This window comes from Calliphora vicina, chromosome 4 (assembly GCF_958450345.1).
Source record: "Calliphora vicina chromosome 4, idCalVici1.1, whole genome shotgun sequence".
Classification (NCBI taxonomy): Eukaryota; Metazoa; Arthropoda; class Insecta; order Diptera; family Calliphoridae; genus Calliphora; species Calliphora vicina.
In genome coordinates this window covers 87,428,486-87,450,668 of record NC_088783.1, presented here as the reverse complement: position 1 = coordinate 87,450,668, position 22,183 = coordinate 87,428,486, and positions in this window count along the sequence as shown.

The window sequence follows — 22,183 nt, the reverse complement described above, 5'->3', positions numbered from 1 at the left end:
TCTCACATACATAGGCGCTGCTGTTATCATTCTTAATATTTTATTTTGGAACCTTTGAATTTTTTCAATATTAGAAGCACCATATGGGTTTTATTATTGAGCTGTACAGCAAAAGTTTGCAATCTAAACTCAATCTCGAACTTTAAGAACGAACTTTCGAACTTTAAGAACGAACTTTCGATGACTTAAATAACTTTCTAGAAGCTTATGTGTTCAATATTCACTGGTAAATATTGTTTTGTTTTTATCGATAATCCTTCATGCCATACTTTGTCGAAGGCTTGCGAAACATCGATGAAGAGTGCAGAACAATTTTTTTCATCAAATGTCTTGGATATGATTTCTACCAACCTGTGAGTTTGTTCTATGGTGTTATATTTTTCTCGAAATCCGAATTGATGAGTTGGAATATAATCAAAATGATTCACTATCGGCTTTAACTTATGCATTAACAGTTTTTCGAATAGCTTTGATATATGTATTTGATAATAGGCTAATGGGTCTATATGATTCTACTTTACTGTAATCTTTTCCCGGCTTAGGTATCACTGTAACTAAAGAAACCTTCCATTCTGGTGGATAATATTCAAGGCGTAATATAGCATTAAAAATAAATAGGATTGTTCTTAATGCAATTTGGGGTAGCTCGAGGAGCATCTTGTTACTGATTTTATCAATACCAGGTGATTTTTTGGAGTTTAAATCAACGATAACCTTGACAATCTCTGAAATCTCAAACTATGGGGTAAAGTAGGTGGTAACTCTATTATGTCGTTTGACTCGTTTGGGGAAAATACATTCTTTAGATGACTAACAAACAGGTTTCCTTTTTCAGTATCGTTTCTCGCCCAGCATCCACTAGAATTACGTAGAGGAGGTCTGCTCATAACAGGTCATTTCATTTTTTTTTGTCTAAGTTCTCCAGATATTTATTAATTGAGTCAGTTTTGCGTTTGTGAAGAAGCATACTGAGGCATTTGCGACATTTTCTAAGCTCCGTTTTAAGTTGAGGGGATCTGTAGAGTTGCCACTCTCGACGAACTCTTCTTTTTTTAGCCTATAACTGTTCAATGTCTGCAGAATAGAGTCTATTGTATCTCATTGCAGTGGCGTGTTCAATAGCAAGTTTTAAGTTTTGTTCAACATTTTTGAGTGAGATATCGATATCTTCTGGTGTTCTTAGCGATATATTTACTGTACTGTATGTGCTAATATATTTTCTATATTTCAACCAATTTATTTTCGTGCTTGATATTGCAGAGTGACCAGTCAGGGATACTATTTCTAGGGGGTTCAATAGAGCAACGAAGGTGGGTGAGTGATCCGAGGATAATTCTAATGAAGATTTAACCTGCATTAGTTCCATTGGTAAATTTTTTGTAACTGCAAAATCAATGACATCGGGTATTTTGCTTGCGTCAGTAAGCCAGTATGTTGGCTCCGCTCGACAGCACATTCAAATTCAATTTAAAAATTGTATTAAACAAAGCTCGACCTTTCGGGGTTACAAGTCTTGATCCCCATTGAGTATGCTTAGCATTATAATACGGGTTTTAATTAAAATTTCCTTTAAGAACATGTAACAATTTTATATATTTCTGTAAGGTGTCTTTACGGAGAACATTTTGGTATAAAAACGTGTCCTAATTTTCGAGTATGTCGCCCTTCGTGAATGTGACCTATTTTTTAACAAAATTTAAAATTTGGGCCACATGTTCTAAAATCCCAAAGCTGAGATCAAAAAACGGCAAACAGTTTTGGAAACCTTGTAGTGTGCCGTATTTATCTCCAAAGTATTTTCCCAGCCTAGAAGGAAATGTGCAAAATTGTAAAAAAAAAAAACTATTTTTGCTCCAATTTTTAGGAAATGCGAGATTTCCTTTGTCCTTTTGACAAGTTTTTTTACACGCTTTCCAAAAATATAAAAATATTTGAAATCAGATGGGAAATAAAAAAATTGCTCGAATACTCCTTGGCTACGCCTGTGTCAAATTTTATCCCGATCCGACCAGCCGTTTAGAAGTGCCAGAATTATTTCCAAAAATGTTTGATTCTGCACCCCTGTGCATCCACCAATGTAAAATAACGGCATGTTTCCGTATGATTAATATGTGATAATTATAACAAGTATACTCTCCTTTTATCTCTTAATCAATTCAGAAAGATTAGTCAACATTTATCTTTTGAAGTGAAGTTTTAAAAATATTTCTTTTATCCATAACACGAAACTTCAAATAAAATGTGCAACATCTAAACGTTATACAATTTTGACCAAATTTTCATAATTTTTCAGATGACGGAGATAAAATCTTGGCAGTATCGAAAATCGAAAAAGTCCAATATAAGAGCTACCTTAATGCACAGTAAAAATTGTTTCTAAAAAAATATATCGTCATGTTAAATGCAAACGGACACAACTAAAGTTTTCTTTATTTTACAGGAGAAGCAAAAAACGTATAGGTACTAAATTTTTGAACTTATAAGAATTTTGTAAATGACAAAACAGTATTAATATACATGTTTTTGATTTGTATGTTTTTCATACGAATGTGTAGTTACACCTTTTTGCATTTAGAAATACATGCACTTGTAGTTAAGTCCATCTAATTTCTTTTTATTAAGTCGACGTTTTTGATTGTATGAGTCTAAAATTTTGCGTGAACAAGTGGTTCGATGTACAATAATCAATAAAAAATGGATTTCGAATTTTTGTGTAGTTAAGTCCGTTTGGATTTAAGGTGACGATATACATTTCATAAATTTTTATTCGTTAATAATAAAATTATCAAAATATACAAATCCAAAATAAAAAATCAATATTTGACAACAGTATAAATTAATAAATCGTTTGTATTGGTCTCTTGTTCAATGTGTACATGATAATAGCAGCAACACATTTTTTTTTAATATTTCAAATATTTCTCCCAGTGTACCGTGTTTGACAATCGACAAATTGCCTTCCTGAACTTCAAAATAAAACAGGTTTAAGCCCATCAGTTCACAAAATATTGTGCTGTGTTTGACAATCGACAAATTGCCTTCCTGAACTTCAAAATAAAACAGGTTTAAGCCCATCAGTTCACAAAATATTGTGCTGTTTGCTTTACTGGTTTTTGGCTTAATTTAGTATTAAAAATTCCTCAGAATTCCATAACAAAAAACTTAAGCTTCTCATAGATGCCAAAATACTTTGCAATTCATGAGAATAAGATATCGTCTGGGTTACCGACATTAAATGTGTTGGTTTTTTAAGTTTTCTCATTTTTAAATTTTTAAAAACGTTGTTCGCTGTTTCAATCTAATTTACAAGTGGTGCTGCTATTTTCGTGTTCGCAAATGTGTGTTTTTGTTAAATAAAATCTTAGTAAACATACAATCTTTACCTTAATTTTATACCAGACCCAAATTCTATTGTTCAAAAAGGTTTTTTGCACTCTTTTTCATGTGTACGATTTTCTATAAACAATTAAAAATTTAAGTAAGCAGTTCCGATTTCCAACCGATTCTTTTCTGTATGAATGTATATTCCACAGAGAAGAAAACATTCGTACCCGGTCATAATTTAAAAAATTCACAATTTTTATGGAATATTGTTATTTGGAAATTTGTTTCTCGCTAATACATTTAAATTTTTTTATTTATTTAATATTGCTTTTTAAATCACTTTATATTTTATGTTTTACTAAAGCGATTTCAGAGCATTTTTGATAGATGTGATTTGAATAAATTTTTATACCCACGATCAAAAATCAATATACCGATTTGGTCATTCCGTTTGTAACACATCGAAATATTCATCGCAGACCCATAGTAGTATATATATGTATATCCTTGGTACCCATAAGATTCTAAGACGATATATTTATGTCCGTCCGTCTGTCTGTTGAAAATACGATAGGGCCCAAACGAAAGGAGCTGGGTGAAATTGATAAGGTTTGTTTGGTATTGAAAATGGGCAATATCGGTCCATGATTTATTTGAGCGGTCATAGATATGTTTATAATACAGCAATCCTGATAAAATTTTGCACAAATTAGTTCTAAGTACCTACTCTGAAATTATACTGTAAAGTATGTAGAAAACCGGGCAACATTTTTCCCTAGTCCCCCTCAAAAAATGACTTGAACATTCATAAGTGTCTTATAATAATTAATATCGGTATGAAATTGGACATAAACAAGTTTTATATGAACCCAAATCTTTCTACCAATTTTTGTGAGGATCCTTAAATTACCAGAAACATTTAAATATCAGAAACATATTTTATTATCAGTAAATAATTTATATACATATGTATTATGATATTAACATACATAAATTTAGACAAAAGTCATTTAAAGTTTTAAGAAATTAATCACTGTAATCACACTATTCTATACAGTTCGAACCATAACGGATTCAAGTCCCCATAGAATGCCAAAACAACATATTGATGGTGGGTATACAATATTCGGTACGGCCGAATATAAAACTCTTACTTGTTTATATTGACAATATTCATTTTTTTACGATTCGTTTATTTGTCTAATGCATTTTGAATTGTTTTGTCAAATTTTTTATGACCACAATTAAAATTTGTTTTTTCTATGTCATGTAGACACAGTTTTATTTATTTATTTTTCTAACAATTATTGTTTAAATATTCAAACAGAAATTATTTAGGATTTGGTTTTGTTTTTGTAAAAGAATGGTCGTTATAGCAGTCAATTATTTTTTATTTCTAGCATGAATTAATACAAATTGTTCGATGTGAAGTTTCGTCACTTTCTCAGTGCAATACATGTAACACATAAGGTAGATTATGTCCAATTTGTGTATTACTTTGTTTTGTAATACGTTGGATTTTATTATAATTACTTCATTAACTACACTACTCGACCGCTTAAAGGGGCTCGAGAGCTCCTCATGCAAAACATAATTTTTATATAATTTTACCACGCTGAACACACACATGGCAAACATTTTAAAAATGTTTGTTTTCGAGATATTTCCGCTTAAGGTTTTCACAAAAAGCCCTTTTCTAACAAATTTATCTCAACAACGTGGAATTTAATTGAATGAGTTAAAACCGTTCATGGTTTTGAAATCTACGCGGCGTTTGAGCTTAATTGAGTACCATTTTTTGGTTTAATATTTATGGATGTTTGCAGGATTATGCAATTAATTGCAGACAGCTATTATTATATGTATATTAAGCATATAACTAATTTTAGCGATATTTTTGGCATACCACCACGTGATGGCCAATATTGTATAAGTAATGAAAATCATTTTTTTTAGGTCATTTGGAATCAAAAACATCACGCACCAACACCAATTTCTAAAATAAACCAAATTTTTTTTTCTCTGAAAAATTATATAAATAATTTCATATTTTTTTTGAAAGTGTGAGGGATACTTCCCTTATTTAAAAAACTTTATTGCGTTTTTTAACAACCGCGAAAAAATAATACCGTGGTTTTTTATATTTTTTAATACTCTATACGACTATGCTATGCCAATTTGCATTTTTGCAAAAATTGTCAGTAGTTATATCCCTAATGTATATGTATTTAAGTTTTTAACACAGCTATTGTAATATATTTAAGTTTTTTGGATACTACAGAATCTAGATAATTCTGCGATTAATATGTTGCATTAAAGTTGGAAAAACATTAAACCCTTATTCATAAACAACTTTTAAATTTAAACAACATTTTAAAATCAAATTTTGCTTTAAAATTTTTTATGAATATGGAGGCAAATATTTCATAAAATATAATTTGAAAGTAAATTTTTAATTAGGCTTAAGCTCATTTATATTATAATTTATTTGTAATAATTCAAAGAATATCACTGAATACTAAAATTTTAGACAATTGGCAAATTGGAATGCATTTTCTACCCTGCCAAGGGCGTCATCAACAATCTTCATTGTCAAGGTCTATTTGTAAATATCATCTATTTAACTTACTATTATTAGGAATTAGAATATGGGAAGCCTAATTCATATTTTATATTATTTGTAAATTAGACGAAATTTCAAATATTTTTATTATATATGTGTATTCTTATTATTACAAATTTATCATTTTATTAGTGTTGCTGTAGTCAACCTTTGGTTAACAATTTAGCTATGAATGTTTTTGTGTTTTTCTTTCTTTCTCCTTGGTGTTGATTCATTGTCTAAAATTTTAGTATTCAGTGATATTCTTTGAATTATTACAAATAAATTATAATATAAATGAACTTAAGCCTAATTAAAAATTTACTTTCAAATTATATATATAAAAAGTTCGAATAATTACCAAAAATCTATAAATTAAATAAAATATACACATGGCACAATAAAAGACTAAAATCAGTTTTCAATCTCCAGTTTGATTCAATGAATCAACACCAAGGAGAAAGAAAGAAAAACACAAAAACATTCATAGCTAAATTGTTAACCAAAGGTTGACTACAGCAACACTAATAAAATGATAAATTTGTAATAATAAGAATACACATATATAATAAAAATATTTGAAATTTCGTCTAATTTACAAATAATATAAAATATGAATTAGGCTTCCCATATTCTAATTCCTAATAATAGTAAGTTAAATAGATGATATTTACAAATAGACCTTGACAATGAAGATTGTTGATGACGCCCTTGGCAGGGTAGAAAATGCATTCCAATTTGCCAATTGTCTAAAATTTTAGTATTCAGTGATATTCTTTGAATTATTACAAATAAATTATAATATAAATGAACTTAAGCCTAATTCAAAATTTACTTTCAAATTATATATAAAAAGTTCGAATAATTACCAAAAATCTATAAATTAAATTTCATAAAATATTTGAAATAAAAATAAATTTTGAACAAAAAATTATTTTTTTAAATTTACACCTTAACATGTGGCGAAGAGTTAAAGAAATATTATTCGAATAATTTAATAAAATACATTCAAAGTAAGACATTTTATAATCATTTGTATATTAAAAACAAGTAAGAAAGTATGGTCGGTCAGCCCGACCATATAATACCCTACACTAAGTAAAAGAGCAAAAACATATTTCTTTTAAAATTTCAATAATTTATATTTTTGAGTGATTTTCGGAAGTGGGCCTTATATGGGGGCTATTACCAATTATGGACCGGTCACCATGTAATTATGTCGTTTGATTTATGTCAATATTAAAGTTAGCTATGTTGAATTTTGTGTGTATACCCACATTTTTAAGCGATTTATGCACGTTAAAGTGAGTCAGCCAGCCGGCCAGCCAGCCGACCAGACGGACGGACGGACATCGTTTAATCGACTCAGAAAGTGATTCTAAGTCGATCGGTATACTTTAAGGTTAGACTAATATTTTTGGGCGTTACAAACATCTGCACAAACGCATAATACCCTCCCCACTATGGTGGTGTAGGGTATAATTAAGCACAAAATCTATTCAGTATCCATATTTTGATCTAGCAATATGTTGTTTTTATATGTAACATATTCGTGTTGAATTTTATCATTATATCATTTTGAAACACCTTCAAAATTTTTAGTTATTTTGAAAAAACTGTTTTAGGGTCGATCTTATTACATTAGTACCTCTAAGTCACACATTTTAAGACAGATTTTAATTTAATTTTAAATAATAATGGAAAGGCAATGAATTAAACTTTTATAAAATGTATGCATTTCAAGAAATTAGGTAAGTTTTTATAAAAAGTTTCTTTTTTTTATATATTTTTTTATATAATTTTTAAAGTTCAACAATAGTTATTTTAATTTTGTTCTACGGAAACCTATTTTTGTTTGCACAGCGTTTGAAAGACAATTTTATGTAGAAAAAACAAGACATTACTTGTAATAGGGGTTAGTTAGGGGTTTTCGGGATTTTCCGTAAAATTATTGTCGGGAATTCCCAGGAAATCTTAATATTTTTTTTCCCGGGAAAAACAAGAAATTTAAAATTAATTAAAACAAACTTTAATAGGTTTAAATATACATCTTCGTTTGATGAAGGGTTTGTTCCAAATTTAAAAATATTAGTAGGGGTTTTAAAACCCATTAAAGATACAGTAGAAGCAATAAGCCGAAATGAAAACATTTTGCAAATAGGTGATGCTATAATGAACACTGTTTATGAACAGTTGTTATCTATAAATTCTACGATTTCTCAAATAAAATGTAAAGTTAATAAACGATATAACAGCAGACTTATGTCATTGATAAATGTATTAAAGCCATATGAAAACAAATTTTAACAACAATTTTGACACTGGCCAAAGAAAAAGTACATGAGCTATTTTTTTTATATGTTTTGCCTTAACATTTTAAAAACTGGCTTTTAGTTTATTCAAAATGTTAACAAAATAATAACTACCTTGAAAAAATATTTGCAAGTTTTTCCATATCTTATCTATTTTCATCGGGAAAAATTTGTTATATTTTTCTAGTACATCAAGTGGCAGTGTAAACCTATTATTGATATATATTTTCTAAAAAAATATATATGGATCTTATCAAAAATTTTAAAATTGTGTCTGAATTACTATCCAATAGAACTAACCTTGGTACAAATTTCATCTCGATCGGACACCGATTTCAAAAGTTGGTTCACTTGACATGTAATGCCCCATTTACATTAATAACCCTCAATGTATGGAAAAATTGAAAACTTATCTGTTTCAAAAACGAAGGTCAGTTTTGTGTGAGGTTAGAATAAAAAAATTGACAAATGCTTAAGATCGATCGGTTAAAAATTGGCGTCCGCACGAGAGTTAAAGTTCGTGAGAACGAAATTGGGGAAAAAAAATTCAATTGTAAAAATGTTGCCATGAAATAATTACTTTTCCATTTTAATATAAAATAACGAACTGTGTACGTAATTGTTGTTGTAATAGATATAAAAGACAAAAATTGGTTAAAAAATGTGAATGTTATTAAAAATTTCCCCAGGCCATTTACGTGTCTCAGGCCACTAGAACAAAAAATGTAGAAACAAAATTACCATATTTTGAGAAATATTAAAATAAGAGCTAATTTTTATTTAAAATTTATCCATAGTTATTTGTATATGAGTTTTGTATTTGTAGTATATAGCAAAATAAAAAATTTTTTACCGGCAGTTTCAAAACTCCATTTTAAAATTTTTGATAAGATCCATATATATTTTTTTAGAAATAATATTATCTTCTACGTTGCACATCTAATCAATAATAGGTTTACACTGCCACTTGATGTACTAGAAAAACATAACAAATTTTTCCCGAACAATAAGATCGGTCGAGAACTATCTAAGTTAGGTAACTTATTACCTATTGTTCTTAGCAAAATGTGTCCCTCTTTCTTCAATCTTTCGAAAAAAAATATTTAAAAAAAAATAAAAAATTTTTAATATTTTTTTCCGAAATCAAAAACTTTTTTGACTTTTTTTTTAAATTAGCCCATTTTTTTTCTTAAAATAAAGCTTAGATATTTTCCTTGAACACCTATTTGGTCGCTTAGTGGGATGCGAGTGGGATATCTATCAAAATAAATATTTTGTAACTCAAAACATAAAATTTTTGACTTTTTTTGCAAAATCAAAAATTTTGTTGACTTTTTTTTCAAAAGCACCCTTTTATTATTTTTTTATCTCAAACAAAAGTTTAGCTATTTTCTTTGAAGACAATTTTGGTCGCTTACTGGGATGCGAGGGTGATATCTATCAAAATAATCTATCAGAGCGCAAACATAATTTATTGATATATTATTCCTATGTATTTTGATCTACAACGAAAAGATGTATGATAATGGTACTGTACTAGACTGTACTTACGAAAAATGTTTAAAAATTGTATGTGAAAGAGTTGCTCTTTGAAAAAAGACTGTGAATTTTGTTCATTTTCTGTAATCAACGTTAGAGGATTTATAAAATTCGTTTCGTCCACATAAGTGCTTCATCTACATAAATGCGTCTTTTGTTTTTCGTCATTTTATTGCTTCTATTCCAACAATATTATTGCTTTTTAGATGCTCCATCACATTTACTCATTCATTTTATCATTTCTGCATTCGTTATAGGGGAATTTTATTGTAACTATATACATATCGTGCCCTAACTGCGAAAATATCTTAAGTGCATAACAAGAATTTTAGCAGGAGAAGCTTTTTTTCATTGCTTGCATATTCTAATTCAATATAAACATACGGACGTGGTGCTTTTATATATTGTTGGTTAAGATATTTTCTATGTTAGGGCTCGATATGTATATTAGCGTGTCCCAAAAAAATGTTTGTTGGGGCTCAAGCATAATTTGAAAGCTTATAGGGTAAAGTATTTTTGAGATTTTTTTTAGATTTTTCGAAAGAGGTTTAGAGGTTGCTCAAGTTACAAAACTAAAAATGTTTGCACACAAAAATAAAGCTCGGACATTTTTCTTTTAAACTGTGCCCTCAAAAGTAATGCAAATCGTGGACTTTGACAAAGTTATGAACAAAAAAACTCAAAAAAAGGCCGACAAACCCGATTTATGACAAAAACTCGATTTGAGCGACCTCTTAACCACTTCCGAAAAATCTGAAAAAATCTCAAAAATACTCTACCCTATAAATTATGCTGATCACCCATGAAAATAAGAAAAACTACTTTTTTTGGGACACACTAATGTGTATACACTTAGAATAGTGTAGTCCAAAAAATTCACCCAGACAGACGACGCTTTCTACAATGATCCAAGATATATATGAGGCCATCAGCGCAAAAGTCGTGTAACCCACAATTTGCGTTTGTGCAGATGTTTGTAAATCCCAAAAGTATTGGTCTAACACCCACCTTAAACTATACCGATCGTCTTAGAATCACTTTCTGAGCTGATTAAACGATGTCCGTCCGTCTGGCTGGTTGGCTGACTGGCTGTCCATGTAAACCTTGTGCGCAGAGTACAGGTCGCAACTTTGAAGATATTTCGATAAAATTTGGTACATATAATTTTTTCGGCCCAAGGACCATGCCTATTGAAACTGGCTGAATTCGGTCCATTATTTCACCTAGCCCCCATACAAATGTCCTCTCGAAATTGGACTTTATCGGTCATAAATGTTTAATTTATATATGTATCTACACAAATTTCGCTCCAAATAAGTTTTATATATACAAAATTCATGTCACTAAATTTTGTTACGATTAGTCATCACTTTAATGTGCATAAATCACTTAAAACTGTTGGTTTACACACAAAATTCAATATAGTTAACTTTTAAATAGACACAAATCACACGACCTAATCATGGTGATCGGTTCATAATTGGTAATAGCCCCCATATAAGGCCCACTTCCGAAAATCACTCAAAAATATAAATTATTGAAATTTTAAAAGAAAAATGTTTATGCTCTTTTACTTAGTGTAGGGTATTATATGGGCGGGCTTGACCGACCATACTTTCTTACTTCTTTTGGTTGCTGTTCTGGTACCGTCCTTACATTACCAATATCAATACAAAAGTGGGGGAGCTGAAAATATCGTTTTTGCGCAGAGCATAATATAACAAAGTAATGTATCAAAAGTGCTGTAAATAACTAATATGGGGTTACACCACTTTTGCACCGATAGTATTTCCAGTTTTATTTTTGCTCTTTTACTTAGTGTAGGGTATTATATGGTCGGGCTTGACCGACCATACTTTCTTACTTGTTTGTTATTGGATTACGGTAATTGCAATGATGCTAGAACATTTCCCACTAAATAGTGAACACCGCTACTGTATTTTTCCAAAATTGCGCATTTCGACTTTTATCCAATAAAAAAACTTTAAAAAAAAATATATACTAAAATAGCATTGGATAAAAGTCGAAATGCGCAAGATAGGATTTCATTTCAGACCTATGGTTTCTTGAGGAAAATTTCTTAGAATTTTCTGTAGATTGCGTTTCTGCTATACGATTTTTTACTTTTTTTTATCGTCCATACAATTCGACCCGGCCTAATGTATACCCTTATGCAAAGTATAAAACGAGTTTATATATTGTTACGAAATTGTACTTGAATTCGAATATAACGATTTTAGCGGCTGAATTAAAAGTAGCATAATGCTTTCAAATAGGTTAAAACGTAACAATATTAAAAATTCCCATATTTTCCAAGCCATCAATTGGTTAAAGTTTGAAACGAATTTTACAAAAAAACACATCAATTATTTCGAACCTAGGGAGTGTTTTTGTAAAGTTTTGTCTTAGTCCGATAGAGATGGGAATCGGTTCTGATTATAAAAGAACATGATCTATCGATCTATGGACTCTCCAGAATACATATATCAAAGACGTTATAATTCAAAAAACTAATTTAGTTTCCATTCCATCAGATTCACCTTATACAATGATACAAATTGAATTTGCAGGATATCCGTAGAAACTTGATTTCGTGAACCGGTCTAATGCACATTTTTTTGTGTGTTTGAACACACATTTGTGAATGTTTGAACATGCACATACGTTAGTTGAAATTTCATATGCTTCAATAATCATTCCATTAATAGGCTTTTGTGTTTTTTCACTCATTTTCTCTCTTTTTTTGGTATTTGCTTTTTTGCGTTTGTTTTTTCGCCAATCAAAAAGTGGTGAATTTTTTGAAAATTGATTTAAAAATCATTTAGTTAAAAGCGTATGATTGTAATCTTTTAATTCGACAATATTGACGTATGATTTTTCATTCTCTTGTTTGTGTTTTTACTTAAAGTACATTAAGCGATAATATAAGTAAAATTGTTCATCATTCGAACTGGTTCACACAATACCCTACAGTTAACAATTTATGGATTTAAATTAATTAATTAATTTAAATTTGGCTGTGCCAAATCTTAAGTTCCCTTCATCTAAATATATTGAGAATTTCTAAATTAGACTAGTACAAACACTTGAATATTCATATTCAGTGTTTGTTTTTTGGGTTTATTTAGCTTAATTATTTTAAGTTAGTTTGTTCTATTCAATATTAATATTTCATATATTGTTAGAAATACAAGTTTAAGCTGAATATTATTTATTTCAAAGGTTTACAAATGTTATCTAATTTGACAATATATAATTGATATAATTACACATTCATGCCCTTTTATAATAGGAATTACTTGTGCTATTTAAGAACTTCTAATTGATAGGAAATAGTATAAAATGGTTCCGTAAAATAACTCCCCAGAAAAAAATAATTAGTTAACCCCCATACAATATTCCGTACAAATTGGGACTTATTTAATTCTGAAATAATTCCGACCATATACATCCTACACTGAGTAAATGAACAAAAACCTTTTTTCTATTAAATTTCAATAATATATTTTCGTGAGTGATTTTCGGTAGTTGGCCTTATATGGGAGCTATGAACAATTATGGACCGATCGCACAGTGCGCCCAACGCTCCCTTTGTGGGGCCAAAAGTAGAAAAATGTAGAAAATTACCCACAAATTGGTATATGGAGGTTTTTGTGGTCGCTTATTACGCATTAGATATCAGAATTAGCTAATTGATTAAATTAATTGAAAATTTATTAAAAATTAACAAATTTAAAATTGTGGACTGCAATATGGCGATGTTACATACTATCTTCTTTATTAAATAAAATTTTTGATTTCCTAAAACCTTCCTAAAGTGGGGGAATGAATTTCCATTCGAAGCCGTGGAGCATATTTTTCAGATGTCTTTGGATGATTGCCTAAGAAATACAGTGTATTCATCAAGTAATGCTTTACTTGCGGCTAAAAAATGTGTACCGTTATCAAACATATCATGTTTGGGTAAATCACGACTTCCAATGAATCTGTCAAAAGTGGCCAGGAAAGCCTCTGATGAAAGACTTGAGCATGGTTCAAAGGGAATAGACCTTGTAGCAAAGCATACAAATATACAGGCGTAGCCCTTCAGATGGCCGGCCTTTACCTGAAACGGACCAGCAAAATCTATCACCGTAAAGGGAAAAGGCTTATAGCGAACACAGGTCAAGCACTTGTTTATACATTTTTTATGAGCAGGGATATATAATTGATATCTCACCATATTTATCATCAGTAAAATATCAGCGTGCATTAGATTGTTGTACATAAAGTTTAGTATCATTTCGCAAAGGTTTGATTCGTAAGGAATAATTATTGGATATCATTCATCGTAAGTTAAAGATGAGTTAACTAAACGACCGTTAACTCAAAGAAGTCCATTTCGAAATCGACCCGGAGTTGAACAAATCATCATATTCATCAGCATAGTAAGCTCGTTGAGTCAATTTAATTAGCACCGTTTTTGACCTATTTAGTTCGTTCTGAGAAAGAGTATCGGTATGAATTTCATGCTTTTTTTAAACTGAATTGAGAAACCGGTTCATGTAAGCTATCGCGCGAAGTGCTCGGTGGTATTTCGTAAAACTATTTATGATATAAAATTCATCGCAAGTTTCCTTTCTTGCTCGAGTTACTTGAAATCTTGGGGGAAGTAATGCTTCGTTAGCTAATAATTTTTTTGCATTCAATTCTTACTAGATGACGAAACAGTATCTGAATCATTTGTGCAATGAACTTGTTGAACGTTCCTTTGTTCTTGTGGAGCCTGTAACATTTGATTCGAAAATAGACAAAGCTCTTGAGCCCTGAGATGCCAAATAGGTCCGTGCCACCACAATGTATTTTTCAAAAGCCCCTGCGAATTACAACCTCTAGTTCCAAGATCTGCTGGATTTTCAGTAGTGGGCACATGTCTCCAGGTAGCATCACCAACATTTTCTATAATCTTGGTAGTTCGATTAGTTACAAATGTTTTCCAAGTAAATGGATGTTTTTGAAGCCATGCAAGGACAATTGCAGAGTCTATCCGCAGATGGACAGATGCATTTGAAAATAAGACTTCAGATACGACGTATCTTACAAACTTTGAAAGAAGTAGAGCGCCACACAGTTCCAATCGTGGAAGACAAAGTCTTTGTAGCGGAGCTACCTTACTCTTTGCCATCAATAAATGTCAACTTCTTTCATTTTTTTTTAGTAATTTAAAGTAAAAATTACTAAAAAAATGCCGAAAAATAAAATAGCACCACTTAAAAATTTTTTATAAAAACAAATTTGGTTCGCAAAATTGCTTTAATGGAAAGCACGTGTTTACAAGATTTGATTTTTATTTTTATTATTTCGATCATAAAGTTTAACAAAAAGCTAATATTTTAAATAAAATGTATCGTGGATAAAAGGATGCTTTCTAAGCTGTAACCGAATTATTAAACGACCTTAATATAACTGCGAAAATACAAACAGTTCGCACATGTCTCAGGGAACATAATTTAAAAGCGTGCAGTCCAAGAATGGCCCATCTTTTAAATGCTAGACATATCGCCAAGCGCATGAAGTTCCCAAAGGAACATCAAAATTGGCCAGTCCAAAAGTGGAAGAATATTTTAGGGACATATGAGAGTAAATTTGTCATATTTGGTGGAAAAGGTTCTCGCTTATACGTCAGCCGTTCTCAAAATACGAATACAATCCAAAATATACTACAAAAACCATTAAGCATTAAGGGGTATGTGTGTTATTTGTTATTTCTCAGCTCAGATTTCAAGTTATAACATTGAGAATACCGTTATTTCACTAAAGCGAGAAAAACTAAGCGTATTTCTGTACTCTATGGCCTAGTTCAATTTTGTATCAATGTGTAATTGATCGATCTTTTATATGATGATTTCCAATGCATTTTAGTGGAACTAAAGTTGAAACATCAGAATTTAAGGTTTTTTCCAAATCCCAAATAAATGCCTTGCACTGTTTTCGTTCATTAATTATTTCATTTTAAATACTTACTTACACTTTAATCCAAATAAACCAATTAGAATTTATTCTTTGTTATTTTTCATTTTATGGTCAGATTTGACAAAAATATTAAATAAAATTAAACAAATATAAATGTTATGAAATTTGCAAAAGATATGTATTTATACCCCAAAATTGGTGTATGACTCTCTGTTTCTCTGTAAGCCATAGAATGTGAAAACTTTTATGAAATAAATTCGTTTTGATTTTTAAATAAAATCGTTATGTGAATGAGTATTTTTCATTTTTATTAACTTTAATGTCTCGATTTAAATTCTTGAAATTATATCATTTAATTTTCATGACAAATACATACATACGAACGTAAAAATAATCTGAAACAAGTTATAAAATGAAATGTAGGAAATTGGTGAACTTTCAAAACAAGAAAATAAAATACCTTCTTGTGGTACAAGAAATTCTTAGTATTGAAGTCTGTGTTTACTTTACCCAGAAATACTTTCATATAAAACATACTCGTACTAAATATCTATGTATATGCTGCATGTGTATGTTTGCAAGTTGAATTTACCAAATTTAAATGTACGCCGTTCGAGCTTTAAGTTTCGGACTGAAGATATGAAAGGTATTCAACAAATTGTACACTTTTTGTACATTTGCATTTAGCTATCATTTTCAATCGACACTAGTCGAAATGTATCAAATTGATATCAATAAAAAAGGCGCGTTTGAAAATAAGCTCTTCACTTTTTATTTCGAAAACATAAAAACAATATTAAATTCATAGTATTTAAAAGAATAATAAAAATAAAATTGCAGTAAAAATATATTTTTATCAAAAAATAGCTTAAAATTTAGGGTGTTTAAAAAATTTTTGCCTGTATCAACCAGTACCGCAATTCTGTAACTTTTTATACTTTCCTACCGATGTCGTTAAGTAACGAAAAATATCGGTTGCTTTATCGAAATTAATATTCACTATTTGAAGTTAACGATATCTCTCGGTAAAACATTTTAATGACAAATATAGTTAAAAATATATATGTCAATATTTTTAAAATTAAAAAATTATAAAAATATTCACTATTTTTTCGTGTTTGCAGATAAATTCGTAGTCGTGTGAATAAATAATCGCATTTATATATAAAAATTAAGCATCAGCTCACCCAAATATGTTCGCGAACCTACTGTAAACAAAAGAATAAGAGTTTTTTCTAAAAATAAAAGTAACCCAGTGTAATTCATACATAGGTCTATGCCACCACAAGTGATCATTGTTTCAGAATTTAGAAATGTGTTGGTTTAAGGACAGTCGACAAATTCCAACGAATTTCATCATCGCCAAATATGGTTTAAAATGCTCACTAGGAAATTTGAATATAGGGATAAACATTATACACTCCAAAAAAAGCCCAAATAAAAGTTGCTCTTAAAATTCGAATACTATTTTCTAAAGCTAATATAATTGGTCAATTCACAAGGTCTCTTATCATCATATATTTCACAATGGTTTTTATTGCTTTTCAAGCAAAGAATGTCCTAAAATAATATTACTATGTATGCTATGTTTATTGTGTTATCGTAACCAGAATGTCTAAGTGTCGGTTAAGTCGAGCCTCCGAGTCGTGATATATTAGGACATTATGACAATATGACTGATAAGCGACCTTGCCTGATAAGCGAATTGACCAAATATATGTCCAAATTTATCTTAATTAATTTATTTATTTATTTAAAGTCTAGAGAACAATATTCTTTACAGACTAATAAAAAGAGTATAATTATCTTATAATTTATCTTATATAAAAACAAAGATATATAAGTATAAATTTATAGACAAAAAATATAATATTAATTCAAATATTGTAACAAAAAATCTTTAAAATTTATTTTTGATGCATTAAATTCTATTGAATAATTATTATTTAAAATATTGAAGAAATTTAATGATCTTATCAATGGACTATTTAAAGCATAATTTCTGTGATGTATACTGATATAAAACAAATTTCTATGCCGGATTGATAATCTACTGGGCACATAAAACAGTATTTTTTCTAAAAGGTCAGGGCAATCAATATATCCATTAATCAAGTCAAAAACAAAAAGCATTGACTGAATTTTACGTCTCTTTTCCAGAGATATCATACCAAGATGAAAGCAACGGGATTCATAGGATGGGTGCGGATATATATAATTTAAATGAGGCAATGCATAACGAATAAATTTTTTTTGAATTTTCTCTATGCGAGTAATATGAGTGATGCATAAAGGACTCCAAATGACAGCACCATATTCTAATTTGGATCTTACAAATGATGAAAATAACAATTTAAATGTGTATGGATCATAAAATTCTGTACAATTTCTTTTAAAAAATGCCAGTGTGGAATATGCTTTAGGTATTATATAATCTAAATGTGATTTAAAGGTCAATTTCGAGTCAAATAAAATGCCCAAATCCTTAATTTCATTTTCCTTTCTTATATTACTCGTACCCAAATTATATGTAACATAAAATGGATTACGTGCCCGAGAATAAGTAATGTGTATACATTTATTTAGATTAAATTTTAGGTGATTATTATTGCACCACAAATTCAAGTGATCAAGGTCATTTTGTAATCTTAATACATCATTTGAACATTCTATTTTAGAAAATATCTTGAGATCATCAGCATAAAGTAAGAAATTAGAGTATTTAAAACACTGAAATATATCATTTACAAAAATATTGAAAAGTAGTGGGCCCAAAATACTACCCTATAAAATAATAAAGATAATTAAAGCATTAATTTTGTTTATTTTTATTTAAGCCTGAGGTCACTTTTTTTATAAATAATTATATTTATTTATTTTCAATATTTCGCTACTCTTTGTGTAGCATCATCAGGAAAATAGTTTAATAAATTAATTATAATAACAAATTGTTTTTTCAATATTTCAATAAAATTGTCAAAATGAAAAAATTTTAAATATTACACAAACAAAAAATATTCAAAAAATATTTAGAACAAAAAATATTTAACTTCTGTTTCCGTTTTTATGAACTAAGTGTCTGTAGTTTTGAGCAACATTATCTGTATCTGCCTTAAAATTAATTCTTAGATTTGTTGGTACATTTATAATTTGTAACATTTCAAAGAACAACTTATTTCGAATATTTATGTTACAAAACTAACACCTAAACAATTATCGTTATGGTTTAACTAGAACATTTTATTTGTCGTTAACCTACCGACAAATTTCGTTATCTATCGACTATTTTTAACGAAAATAATCGGTAAAATTTAATTCGGAAAATCTCTTAACGATCAATATTGTTAACTAACGAATTTTGATTACTTAACGACAAAATTTTGTCGTTAAAAAGTTACTGAATTGCGGTACAGAGATCAGTTGCGACTAACGAAGAGTTAAGAACTTTTCATTCAACCTTCTTGCCACATTTGAAATAGTATTTGTATTTATATTTATTGTATTTATTATATTATATGTATACAAGTGTATATACGAGTATATAAATGTGGGTGTGTGTAGAAAATTTATTGGTAAACATTGCAAAAAATTCAAATAGAAAATAGAAAGCTCAAACATACAATCACACACTTACAGTGTTAGCTGAAACTTTATGAACAAAAACAGTATCTAGATTAGACCGTCTCACTTTTCATTTTTTTTTTCGAAATTCCTTCAGGCACATCGACTTTCTAAATCTACTCTAAAAACCAAGAATTTTGGTGTATAACACTTAAATATTGGTGAACGGGAAGTGGTCTCTCAAATCGTTTTTTCGTTTTTTTAGGCAAAATGCATTTTTTCCAAAAAATTAAAAAAACTTGCTTTAGTAATTTGCCTCTAACTCAAACGGTTCTTAACGGATTTAAACCTAATTACTTGCATTATGAAGCTAATTAAATTTTCTAAATGTTTCTTAAAGCAACATTGTCATTTTATTGGATGGTTTTTTATTCATAGCATTACAAATTCAGATTTTCAAATACGAACTTATAATTTTTTTTAATTTTTTCTTACCTTTTCTTATATAAAAATTGAACGAGACAAAATGTTTATATTCTGTAAATGCATTTTGGTAGAAAATTTTAAAATAAAGATTTTGGTGTAAATAACAGTAGCATTCTGTTAAGAAAAACTGCAGTTTTAGTTGAAATGGTGAAATGACATAAGTTTTTATTTGTAAATTTGCTTCAATTTCATAAATATATTAATATAAAGTAAAAAGAGATTGCTGTTTTTTTTATTTTTTAAAATTTGTTAAAAGTGTACTTTTGTTGGACGAAATGGCATCAGCTTCAAAAGTGCAAATTTTTAAAGGAAGGTCAAAGGGAATCCCGCAATTCCTAAAAATTGGAGCGAAAATCCCAAAAATAGTATTTTTTACAATTTTTCCATCGGGGCTGAGAAAATGCTTTATGGTTAAATAAGGTACACATCGAAGTTTCCAAAGATGCTTTCCGTTTTCTGATCCGAGCTTTGGGATTTTAGAACATGTGGCCCAAAGTTGAAATTTTGATAAAAAATTTGTCAAATTCCGAAGGTCGTTGGGGCGGCATATTTGAAAAATAGGACATATTTTTTATACCAAAATGTTCTCCATAAAGATACTTTAGAAAAAGTCATAAAATTGTTATATGTTCTTAAAGAAAGTTTTTTTTTTAACAAAGAAAGAGTAAAGTCACCTTTTCGCCCAAAAAAACAGCAAACATCTACTATTTTTTAAATTTTTAAATTGAAAATCGTTTATTTTTCAATCCATGATTGATATTGCTCTAACATCTTTTGTATGTTATTGGCGATTTAGTTGTCTAAGTAACGCAAAAAAATTCGAGTCCATTCGGTCCAAAAGTACGACCTATATATTTAAAAAAGCGGACCAAGTTATGGCAAAATTTAAAAATTTAAATTTTGAAATGCCTTTAACTCGAAAATTATAAGCGACAAATAGAACACGTAAGCACGTTTTTCAAGACCTAGCCAAGCGCTTTCCAAAAATCAGATGGGAAACAAGAAATGGAACGTGTTTAAAAATTTTGCATGTCGATGGTACCCTACTTTAGATTAAACTTGAATACTCCTTGGCTACCCTCATGTCAAATTTTATCCCGATCGGACCAGCCGTTTAGAAATGCCAGATTTATCTCCAAAAAATGTTGAATCTGCCCCATTGTGAAGTGATGAAAAACAGTGAGCAAAATGATTTGATTCAAGTCTTTTTAGCATTATCCCAAAATGCGCCCAAACTGCAACAAAAGTACATTTTGAACAAATTTGAAAAAATAAAAAACCAACATCAACTCTTCTTACTTTATATTAATGTATTTATGAAATTGATGAACATTTACAAATAAACAACTTTAGTTATTTCATCATTTCAACTAAAACTGCAGATTTTTTTAACAGAATGATACTGTTATTTACATCAAAATCTTCATTTTAAAATTTCCTACCATACTGCATTTACAGAATAGAAAAAATTTACCTCGTTCAATTTTTATACCCTTCAGCTTCGTGAGAAGGGTATATATAAGTTTGTCATTCCGTTTGTAATTTCTACATTTTTCATTTCCGACCCTATAAAGTATATATATTCTGGATCCTTATAGATAGCGGAGTCGATTAAGCCATGTCCGTCTGTCTGTCTGTCTGTCTGTCTGTCCGTCTGTCTGTCTGTCTGTCTGTTGAAATCAATTTTCTGAAGGCCCCAGATATCTCCGGGATCCAAATCTTCAACAATTCTGTCAGACATACTTTCGAGAATTTTGCTATTTAAAATCAGCAAAATCCGTCCATAAATAACGGAGATATGAGCAAAAATCCGAGACAACCTCTGAAAATTTCATCAAAAAACACAATGTATTGCATGCTTTGACAAAAAAACAACAAAACGTATGCTTGGGTGTGCAAGCTTTGTGTATTTGGTTTTTTTTTGTTTTTTGTTTCTTTTGGCGTTGTTGTTGTTTTTTATACAACTAAACGTTTGTTTGGTTGTGTGTTGGTTTTTTTGACAAAAAAGCAACAAAACGTATGTTTTTGGATGTGCATTCTTTGCGTATTTTGTTTTTTTTTGTGTTTTGTTTCTTTTGGCGTTGTTGTTGTTTTTTATACAACTAAACGTTTGTTTGGTTGTGTGTTGGTTTTTTTGACAAAAAATCAACAAATCGTATGTTTTAATGTGCATGCTTTGCGTATTTTGTTTCTTTTGGCGTTGTTGTTGTTTTTTATACAATTAAACGTATGTTTGGATGTGTGTTGGTTTCATTGCCTTGCGTATTTTGTTTTTTCTTTTGGTGTTTTGTTTCGTTTGGCGTTGTTGTTGTTTTTTGTGTTCTTGATAAATTTAGGATGCTGTACGCTGAAAGTGGGCAATGTACATACATATATACTAATTATAAAAAATAATAATGCATCCACA